Source organism: Alligator mississippiensis, chromosome 3 (assembly GCF_030867095.1).
Source record: "Alligator mississippiensis isolate rAllMis1 chromosome 3, rAllMis1, whole genome shotgun sequence".
NCBI lineage: Eukaryota > Metazoa > Chordata > Crocodylia > Alligatoridae > Alligator > Alligator mississippiensis.
In genome coordinates, this window is record NC_081826.1 from 235321652 (window position 1) to 235332223 (window position 10572).

Below are 10572 nucleotides of genomic sequence, written 5' to 3' on the forward strand. Positions count from 1 at the left end.
ATGTAGGTAGACTGCACATTGGTTTGTGAGAGTCCCACTCCATTAGTACCCACATGGTAAGATACTGGGTATCCAAAGAGCCCTTTTCAAAACATTAATTATATATCTTTTCTGACTTTTTTTTTAAATGGTGAAATGTCCAGGAAATTTTGACATTTGTTTTTTCAGTTCAATTTGGAATGTTTTCTTATTTTCAGAATTTTTCTCAGTGTAACCCTGACTGTGGGGCTACCCATAATGCCACAACCCAGCTCTGGATCCCTGGACATTCCCACGGCCTGGAACCACCCGCCCTGCTGGAATGAAGAAGGTTCCCCTCACAGGAAGGCACCTAGTGTCCCTGGACCTTCGATTAGACACCATACAATTTACAACTATGTATACGTTATTTACAAAGCATTAAAGAAAAGGAAACTATTTAACATACAACTGATAAACTGTCAGAAACTTTTTGATAGCCTCAGTCAATAACGTTGTACAGGATGATGGCTTCAGATAGTATGTGTACATAGGTCACTAGGACCGAATGCCCAGGGAGGTGGAGCTGCTCCCATGCCTCTCCCACAGGAAGAATGGGAAGATCCTCGCTGTGCTGCAGACACATGCTCCCTCGCTGAAATCCCTGAAAGATAGCTTACCCTGCCCTGGGGTTGGAGCGGGGGTGGTATCTGGAGGGGCCAGGCAATCCTCGGACAGGGTTCCCAGGGGCCAGGGGGAAAGGAGCAAGAGAGGTGCTGTAGCTGGGCTTCCTAACCCTCCAGTCTGTAGCGCGGCCTGCACTTTCCTCAGGCTCTGACAGCTCTGAGGACAGGACACCGTACCCAAGCTCTCCCTCAGCCTCTGGGCTTCTCTCACAGCTCTACTTTTCCCCATGATGGTTGCCTCCAGAGCAGACTTCATCTGTCTTTATCACATGATCTCTGGGGGGCCATTTTCCCCTTTCCAAAATGGCTGCCTCTGGAGTGGGTTTCTATCACATGGTCTCCCAGGAGCCATGCTGCCCCATGCTGCTTCCTGGCTGAGTTCACCCTGGGACCTTGTTCTCTCAGGTGAGGTGATTTCATTGTTTGTTACATCAATATAAGAATTCCAGTCCACATCCACTGGATTTTAAACATGAAAGGTGATCTACTACTGGATGGGGCAGGGTATGGCTTTTTCCTAGAGTTGCTTCTCTACCACCCTTCCCTTTTCAATTTTTGGGCACTGAACTCACACATGTTCCTCTGCAGTGCATGGAATAAGTAGCAAGGCTGCCACACAGGTGGGGCCCTCCCAAATCTCTCTTACAAACTGATTTCTGTCAAGTTGATTGCAGTGAATATGTTTAATCTGTAGGTAAATGTACCAGTTGTTGTTCTCAACACGATCTACTAATCTGCCTTTTAAATTATAAAGATTGTAAACAATAAGTAGTCAAAATGCCTAACATGTGGCAAGTGCTACAATAAACAAATGTTTAATAACAATCCTTTGATTTATTTCTGTGGCACAAGTCAGTGCATTGCAACCCCCAAGCTTCAGTTTACTGGGTTAATAAAACATTGTTTTACAAAATAAGATTCTATTATTTCCATTTATATGCAGTTGAGATTTTAACATAATCACAGTAGGAGATTTATAATGACTGGAGGTGGAGAATGTGGAATGAATTTAATGATGGATAATGAAATCAGATCGCTTTGTGCCAATAGTAGCCAAAAGTGAATGTAGCATTATTAGAATATCAGTCTGGTAACTTATTACACTACTGAGGAACAAAGGAAAAATAGTAAAGAAACAGAATTCAGTAATTACTTTGTGACATATTCTGAGATTAAATATGGTTACCTGAACATTGTTAACCAGACATGGGAACATTATTTTTACTGTAATAATTTAATGTACAAATCAGTATGTATGTATATATGTATAATAGAATAAATGGGTGCCTCATTTAAAAATAAACTAGTCTCTTTTTTTCTAATTTGTGGGACCAGAGATCAGTTTACCTAGTGACCTAATACTCAATGTACCCATTTAAAAAATAAATTCAATAGATCTTTCTAAGAAATACGTATATATTCTCTGCTTAAAGGCAAAATTTAAGGGAATAGAGTAATCTAGATACAGGACAGAACTATACCAATGTTTTTTCTGGGATTTGATAAGTCATTCCCTGTTTAAATTCTGATAGGCTTCATTTCATTGACTATTTGATTTTAAAAACATAGTAATGGATACAGTGCTGAATTTGTATGCACGTGAAGTAGAGTCGGGTTGTTGTTGTAGCCCAGGAAATATATAAGACAAGGTTTTTTTGTGGTATCTTTCACCTTTGTGTTATCCTTCCCAGTTATATATTTAGAATACTTGTTGAACAAACTTTCAGGGATCAAGGACACTTGTACACATGCTCCAGGGATGGGGAAGAGTGCTTTAATCAGAGCCGCTCTAATTTAAGTGCCGCAGCATCTTGTGTACTAGCATTTCTGAGTTTGAAAATGGCGACGGAGATGCTTAAACAAAAGCTCATTCAATGAACTTTAGTTAAAGCACCCCCACCACCATTCTGAAGCACGGGGACTCTAATACACAAGATGCAGAAGCTGGCTGGAGCATGGTAATTACCACACTCCAGCAGACTCATTTAACCAAGTCTGCTCCCATGCGTTATAATTGCAGTGTATCAGAGCAGGCCCGCAGCATGTCTACAAGGACCCCAAATACCCTTTTTCAGGTCACCTTTTGCATAAGAATTTGGTACAGGCCCTTAAGAATCTGTGTCTTACTGAAAGTCAATGAAACTTAAGCTTTTCACTGTCTAAGTAAATTTTGAAAATGAGAGTTAAAAGTCAGATAGAGTATGTTTATCACAAGTGGAAAATCATTATCTAGTGGGACTTCCGTATATACCATATATTTTTGCATATAACGCACCTGTGAATATAATATGCATCTTGTTTTTGAAATGCAGAATGAAAAAGAAATCCAGAGATATTGCTTCACAGAGAAGGGACAGAACCTAATCTTCAAATAACTCACTTTCCCTTTCCTGATTTAACTAAAGCTCACATCCTAGCTGCTGATGAAGACTGGTCTCTATGCATGGATCTATGATTTTGAAAGGAGTGAAAGAGTCTCCAAGGGTGTGAAATTGGAGAGAGAGACTTGGAGCAGCTACTAGACAGCAAAATTATCCTTAGAAAAGTAAGCTTGATTTGCAGAACATCAAGACTATGAAAAACAAGGGATAATCATTAACACCTCTAGCAATGTGCAATTAAGTCAATTGACTCTCTCAGCTGCCTGAATAGTAATGTAACAGCTGCTGCACTGTAAAACAGGACTCAAAGCAGGGTGCCTGTGCCAGGCAGAAAATCAGCTTCCAGTTTAATGAATGCACCCCAATTTTGTGGGGATGATTTTTGGTGGAAAGATGCATGTTGTATTACGCAAGAAAATACAGTGTCTAGTTACTTAACTTACATGACACTTTTGGCCTTTAAAATTCTGACTCTTAGTTACTTTTGAAATCATTTTATTATTTTTCTTTTCAAGCATTATGAGAAAGAGATATAATAGTTCAGAGAACCTATATTTCTCACAATCAGGAACAGAATAATTTAACTTAAAGACAAATGTTAATATAAAAATAATCTATCCCTTTTTATCCCTACCCCACAAAAATGTGTTTGTTCCATTTAATGAACGGGTAAAAAGTAATAGGAGGTGAAGATGTGTAACAAATTTTAGGATCTATCTTTGGAAAAAATTTGTTACCCCCACCCTAATTCAATACTCTATCTATCTGTCAGTGTATCTGGATAAACATATGACAAGACAAGCTAGCAGGGGTTCGATAAGCAAAAATTGTGCTTCTCTAATCTGATGGATTTATTAGAACATATCAGCAAAAGTGCTGATGAAAGAGAACCAAATTAATTATTTCGATTGAGTTTTTCAAGAAAATTGTACTGAAGGACTTTTCTAGACCTTGTTATGGCTGTACAAAGTAATCTTCTCTCCTGACTTAGCTATTAGCAATTGGCTAAGAAAAAAGAAATGCAAAATAAGAATTCGTGGTGAATTTTAACCTGTTTTAAGATTAACAGTGGAATCCTGCAAGGATTTGTACTTCAAGAGCTATTCTTTTAAAATATATTAAGCAATGAAGTGGAAGAGGAATATGGCAACATTTACAGTTAGTGCACTATGTTCAAGATATTAAAACCAGATAAAAAAGAAATTTAAACTAAAAAATAGCCATCATGATGGCAGACAGTTCAGCTCTTGAAAAATGCAAAGTAATGTACAGTGGAAGGCATATCTTAACTATTTATATACTTGAAGTTTGCAAGCTAATAGCCACTTACAAAAAAAAAATCCATGTGAGGGGTCACAGCAGAGAGGCAACTGAAATAATTAAAGTGCAATTGTAAAAACAGAAAGTAAATGTTGGAAATCATAAAAATGGATTGGAAAACACTGGGAATATTGTAATTCTCTTAAGTGTGCTCTAACCTGGAATGTTGCATTACATTCTAGTAATTTTGTCTCAAAAAGGAAAATAAACCAAAAACAAAACAGAAGGTGGCTAAGACAGTTAATGACAAATGATTATAGATACTGAACACTTCCCATATCTGAAAAAAACTGAAATTATTAAAACTATTTAGTAAAGCTGAGAATAAGGAAGTAATTAACAAAAACTTCAAAAATACAGAACAAGGAAACCATCTAATAAAAGAGAATAGATACACTTAAAACTGATAACAAAAAATGCTTCTTTTCCCAATACATAATTAATTTAGAAAACTCAAAATTCCAAAAAAAAAAATTAGATAGGTATATTTGTAATTTGAACATCCACAATTACATCATCTATTGGAAAAAATATGTTAGAGCTTTAAAACTTTATGTTGTAGAGGGCAAATGACCAACTTGTTGTCTGGCTCTGATTTAAAAACATTCCATTATGAAAACAGTTACTCCATAATATTGCCATTTTAAGGATTTTTGCACATTCTTCAGAAACATGCGTTGGCCTATGTTGAAAACTAGACACTGGATAAAATATATCACTGGTTTAATCCCATATGGCAATTCTGCAGCTCTTATGTTACTGTTTTTGCTTTCTGAATCATATTAGTTAGTCAAGGAAATATAATATGCAGGAAATGTTTTCACTTTTTTATTTTTATTCTTCTGATACATCTTACTCAGACTAGGCTGCATCCTGCAGCCAGGCCATAAGCATTAATAGAACACCACCTGCTCATCATTATTCATCTTTTACCTGTGGGAGTACTCTCTTCAGTTCAAAACTGAAACACACATGTAAGGTGATGGGAACCAGGTACTAAAATGTTGTTTTTCCTTTGGCCAGAGGACTTTGTTCTCTAAGGCCAGGTACAAACATTACACTTTTACTGGTATAAGTAATCAGAAACCATAACAGAACAGAAGTTCAGTACACATAGTCTGATTTAAAAATGGTGGAACCTGGTCTAAGATTTGCCCCACCCACCAAAGGCTGTGCATGGGCACATCAAGAGAAATGTAGTCATGCAGTACTGGGTGCTGCAAACACATTTGCAGCATACCACATACCACACAGTCTAGTATTCTCTGCACTGCAAGGGCACGTTGGATGAACGTGCGCTGCACTTGTTTTTTTCTGCTGTTTTTTTTTTGAGCCCTGGATATCCAGGGGGCAAAAAAAACCTCAGGGGAAAAAAAAAAGAGCAATGCATGCTCGGCCAGTGCGTGCTGCTGAAAAGTGGAGCTGTGCCTCTCAGAGGCTCTGTGTGGCAGAATTGCCATGGCTGCAGGCCCAGGAGGCTGTTAGTACCCCAGTTAAGGCTGCTGGGGCTGGCATAGTGCTGACCCCAGCCTCCCATACCCCACCTGGGGCAACTTGCCATGCACCAAAGCATTCATGGCACAGGCATTCCCTGGGAACATGCAGCGGCGGTGCAAGGTATACCGCCACTACTTGTCCCTGGGTAACAAAACACCCACGCATGTCTGGACATGCCATATGTGTCTTGTTTGCTACCAGTCTAAACTACGCTGTTTACAGAAAACCTCATAACTTGGATCGATTCCACCTTGGGCTTTTTGAGTGTTTGTACCTAGCCTAAGGTTGTTAGCTGAACACCTTCCACAAGTAATTCACTAAAAAACAAAACAAAACAGGGGAATCATGTTTTCAGCTACTTTGGCAGCTTCCATTTTTCTCTTGATGAAATATGACACTTCAATTTAAGTGCAGACCCAATAGATATATGAATAAGAACCACTGATATAGCTCCACTATTTTTTTTTTCCCAATAGGAAGGCTGTTCAGTAAAAGTTGTATTTAAATATTAAAGTCACTCTCCAAGTCATCTACAGGAAAATAATCACTTTAGCTTCCTAAAGACAAGTCATTTTTCAAAGAAAAAGACCCAAACACTATTTTAAAATCTTTTGAAAAATATTGGGTCAGTAACTAATGAGCCAGATGAGTTCCCCTAGATCTTAATCTGTTCTCTTAATTTTAACAATGTGTAACAGTTCTAACTGAAAAAATATTTACAACCAATTTCTATTTTTCACTACTCACCACAGCAACCAGTTCCAGGTTTCCAGAATGGTAATGCAATGCACCAAGCCTCACTAAACTCAGGTGTATACTAAGAATGCTTTGCTGGTATAGCAATATTGGTACATACTATATTAGGAAAAAAATACTAAAAAAGCTTTGCTTTTGGTGGAATAAGTTGTCCCAGAACACACATGTGAAGCAAAATAAGCTATACCAGCAAAAGCTATTCCAGCTATGCCCTGTGTTATGCTATCACTTGTCTTCATTACGGACTTTCTGGTACTGTTATTTGTATCACAAATCTCACCACAATGCACCCTCAACTATGGCAAAAAATATATGTAGGGGAGATGTGGCCTCAGAGACAGCCAAGCTTTTGCTGGTAAATTCTCCTATTCTGTGCATAGTTTTGCTAAAAGGAATAGCCTAAATACATAGAATTTTAGGATATAAAGATTTAAAAATGTATATAGCTTCCCCACATCCCCTTCCATACAGCAGAAACTAATTGTTAGAAGATACTATACACCCTAACTGGATAGCTCATCAAAACTTGTATTGACCAATTTTATCATCTGTACCCTCTAATGAGCTTCTATATTAAAAGGCCATCCTGCATTCCACTCTCTTTGCAGAATAGCATGAGAAATCAGGAACAACTCAGTTTCCTGCTCCACAGAAATGAACAGAGTCAGAGATTGGTAAGAGAGACCTTTTTCAGGGTTTTTTGTAGGTTTCCATTTGTTTGGTTTCATCTTTTTGTTTTATTTTGTTTTGTTTGTTTGTTTTAAAGTGACTGTTTTCTTCTCTGGACAAAAGCTCTATTACAGTCACTGACCCTAAATCAATAATCTGCTAGCACAGAAACCTTAAGGCCAGCGGCAGATAATGGGGAAATGGGAACACTTACTGCCCTCAATGACTCCTCAAAGAAAGAGATAACATCCTCTCTCTGCTTTTTGTTCTTCTCCTCACCAACAGTAACAGGAGCAGAAGTGATCCATAGGACCACAGAACCATGTAAAAAGAATGTGGCTACATTCCTCCTCCCCACTCTGGCATCTCTGTCCAGGGTGAAAAAAATTGCTAGCTGTACCTCTGCAAAAAGATAAGAATTTAAGATGCATTCATTAAAGTCTTTGTCCCTAAAATAATAGCTGCCATCTCTCTTCACAGGTCTATGATTGCTATTATTTCTTAATCTATCCTCAAGACAGAAGGAAACATTAAGCAAAACCCTTTCTATTTTAACACAGGTAGACACTCATGGAGCCTAAAATGAAGGATAAGTATGAATGTGGGGCATTGTATTTAGGGTATTTGTTTTTTAAGTGATCTGTTCTCTCCTTTGCTTTATCTCCTAATTTAGGTTTAATTGAGTTAGATGCAGGCTTAACAAGAGGTTTCTATTTGCTTTTACCATCATACATCTTTTAACACAAACTGTAAACCAGGAGGCTTACAGTTTGGACCATGCAGTACTGACTGCCAAGAAACATGCCAGATACAATTTCTGCACCTGAAGTGCATGCTGTTATACCCCGACTGCATGTGGCGCCCAACGACTAAGGAGACAACGGGCCAATTACCCGTGGATCCTGTTACTTATTAATCAGAGCAAGCAGGGAGCAAACACCAGCACACATTCCTCACAACAGTTTTATTTAGAATGGAGACAGCTTCAGGCCAGCCCCACACCAGTGGAATACAGAGAGTCTCAATGAACAATAGTTTTCTCTAATATTTATACAGTTTGGTTTATACTCATTAACATTTATTCTACCTTCATGCTTCCTTTATTTCACCCATTTTTCCTCCTATCTCAAGCTCTGCCTCTGTTTACTGTTTGCCTCATTAGCATGGAATTACCTATACATTTCATTCATTTACATGTCTTTTTTGCTATGAGCGCATGTCTAAGACCTTGACTCCTGCTCTTCAGTCAATGGGTGGACTTTGACCAAAACCTGGAAGCTTCTGGAGGCTTTTTCACCAATCACCATTCACCTTTTTGTATAAGTTCATCTTGGATTCTGTTACCAATTACGTGTTGTTTTTCACATTCCAGTCTGTTTTTCTGTCTTAGGTTGTACCATCTTCCACCTTTTTTGGGCCCCTGTATCTTATCTCGTTCCCTACTGTAGCTGGTTCACAGCACACAGACTCGCACAGATTCACTTGCTGCTTTTCCCTCAGAAAATGGTTGATACAGTTGAGATGGTTACTTAGCATAAGCAAATGGCTGGTTTAGCTATCATTCTGCCTTGTGGTTAGCAGCTTCACTAGGCCACAGGTCATGCCTTGTATTCAGCTGCAAATCCAGTGCTTCCTAATATCCAAATTATTGTTACCCTAACACATGACAAGGACAGCACCAAAACTTTGACCAGCCCCAGCAAGCTAAGAGTATGTAAGAACTATCATTTGGCACTTGGGTCAGCATCTAGTTAGGAAACTCAATCTGAACTGAGAAAGAAGCATAACTACACTTGCTGGCTGCACATAAATTTCTCACACTTGGATGACAAAAAGACCAAGAGCAGTTATACTACAGCTCCACAGTGTCTCAGAAAAGGTAAAATCTTTGCAGAACAGTGGAGGCGAGATCTTGGATTACAGAAGGAAAAAAAATGTCTCTGTATTTAAAGATTTTCTTTCTCAATTACAGAATGAAAGGGAGAGTGCAAACTGAAGTCAAGAAGTTAAGAGAGATGAACTTTAGTGCTGTTGGATATAGGGGAACATTCTTAAAGGTTAATGAAAGTGATGCAGTGCATATATTCCACAAGTCCTGTGAAGTAGCTGTTTTTATAAAATAGAAGTAGTCTGTCTTCTGAGAATGTAAAGAAGTCTGGCACTTATAAAAATCATATCAAGTATACAAAGAGCTGTTTTGATATTTGTATTAACTGAGAGAATTAAGTTTATTCCTGTTTTAGGCTTAACACTGGGAGTTACTTGTGAAGGTTCTCACTGCATTTTTGTGGGGGTGTGGTAGTTCTCTTTTTTCATTTTTTATCTTATATACTATTTTGCCCTAGAATCTCTTCCTGAATGTGAAGTGATTCCTGGTTTTAGTTGCAATTATTACTGGTATTACAGTAGTCATGGCTTTCAGTGATACCTCTTCCATGTCCCACTCAACTCAAGAATTTAACACGGACAGGTTGCTTTATTCTCAATGACAAGTTATGATTACTGTTTCTGTTCTGTCTCTTTTGCAAGATGTGTATTGTTACGGTGTTTCTATTGATCTTTGGGCAATGTTGGTCTGCTTCAGAACTGCATTTATGGTGACTTCTACTGTGCTAGGAATCTAATAGAAAATTAGGCCCATTTAATTTCCTTTAAATAAGATTGTGAGAGTTCGTAAAGGGTATCATTTATAAAAACTGTTGTTAAATGAACTGGGAATGGATGGTAAATGGAATAAATCAGTTCCTCTCATCTAAATCCAGTACATTCTGAACCAACACTTTGTTACTTAAGGAATCAGAAGGTGAAATGTTCTGCCAGAACTGATTTTTACATAACTTTTGACTACATACCAATGAATAGTCCTGTCTGTGTCTTTTTTGGGATCCCTTCATTTAGTTCAGAAGACAAAATCTTTGAATATCTAGACCAGGGGAAGACAACATAGAGCCCGTGGGGTGGAGCTAGCTTGCAGATTGGGAGCAATTTACCCGTGTCAGGGCTGGGCAGCTAGAAGCTGTGCCCATGCTCCTGTTGTGCTGTAGGGCCAGGCCAACGCTCAGGATCTCAAAATTGTGAAGTTAGGCAGGAGGGTGTGACACAATTACACATATATACACACACAAAAATCAATTAGGCGCACACACACATACACTAGGCGCACGTGCATATCCAAACTTACCAGTCTAAGCACATGCGCACCTATCACCAATTCAAGCACATACACACAGGTGAGTTCCTAACTTGGGTATGTGTGTGCTTGGGGAACTTAGGATACCTAGGGTGCTTGGTGACTATGGGAGGGT

General features: G+C 38.5%; 1 long non-coding RNA gene across 1 annotated transcript; it reads left to right on the plus strand.

The window, feature by feature from the left end:
* The first annotated feature begins 724 nt into the window (after nt 1-724).
* On the plus strand, nt 725-10162 carry LOC132249145 (uncharacterized). The gene is made up of 4 exons (XR_009460551.1): nt 725-1049; nt 2957-3189; nt 7207-7272; nt 9240-10162. It is a non-coding gene; the product is annotated as an uncharacterized LOC132249145 (long non-coding RNA).
* Nucleotides 10163-10572: the final 410 nt, after the last annotated feature.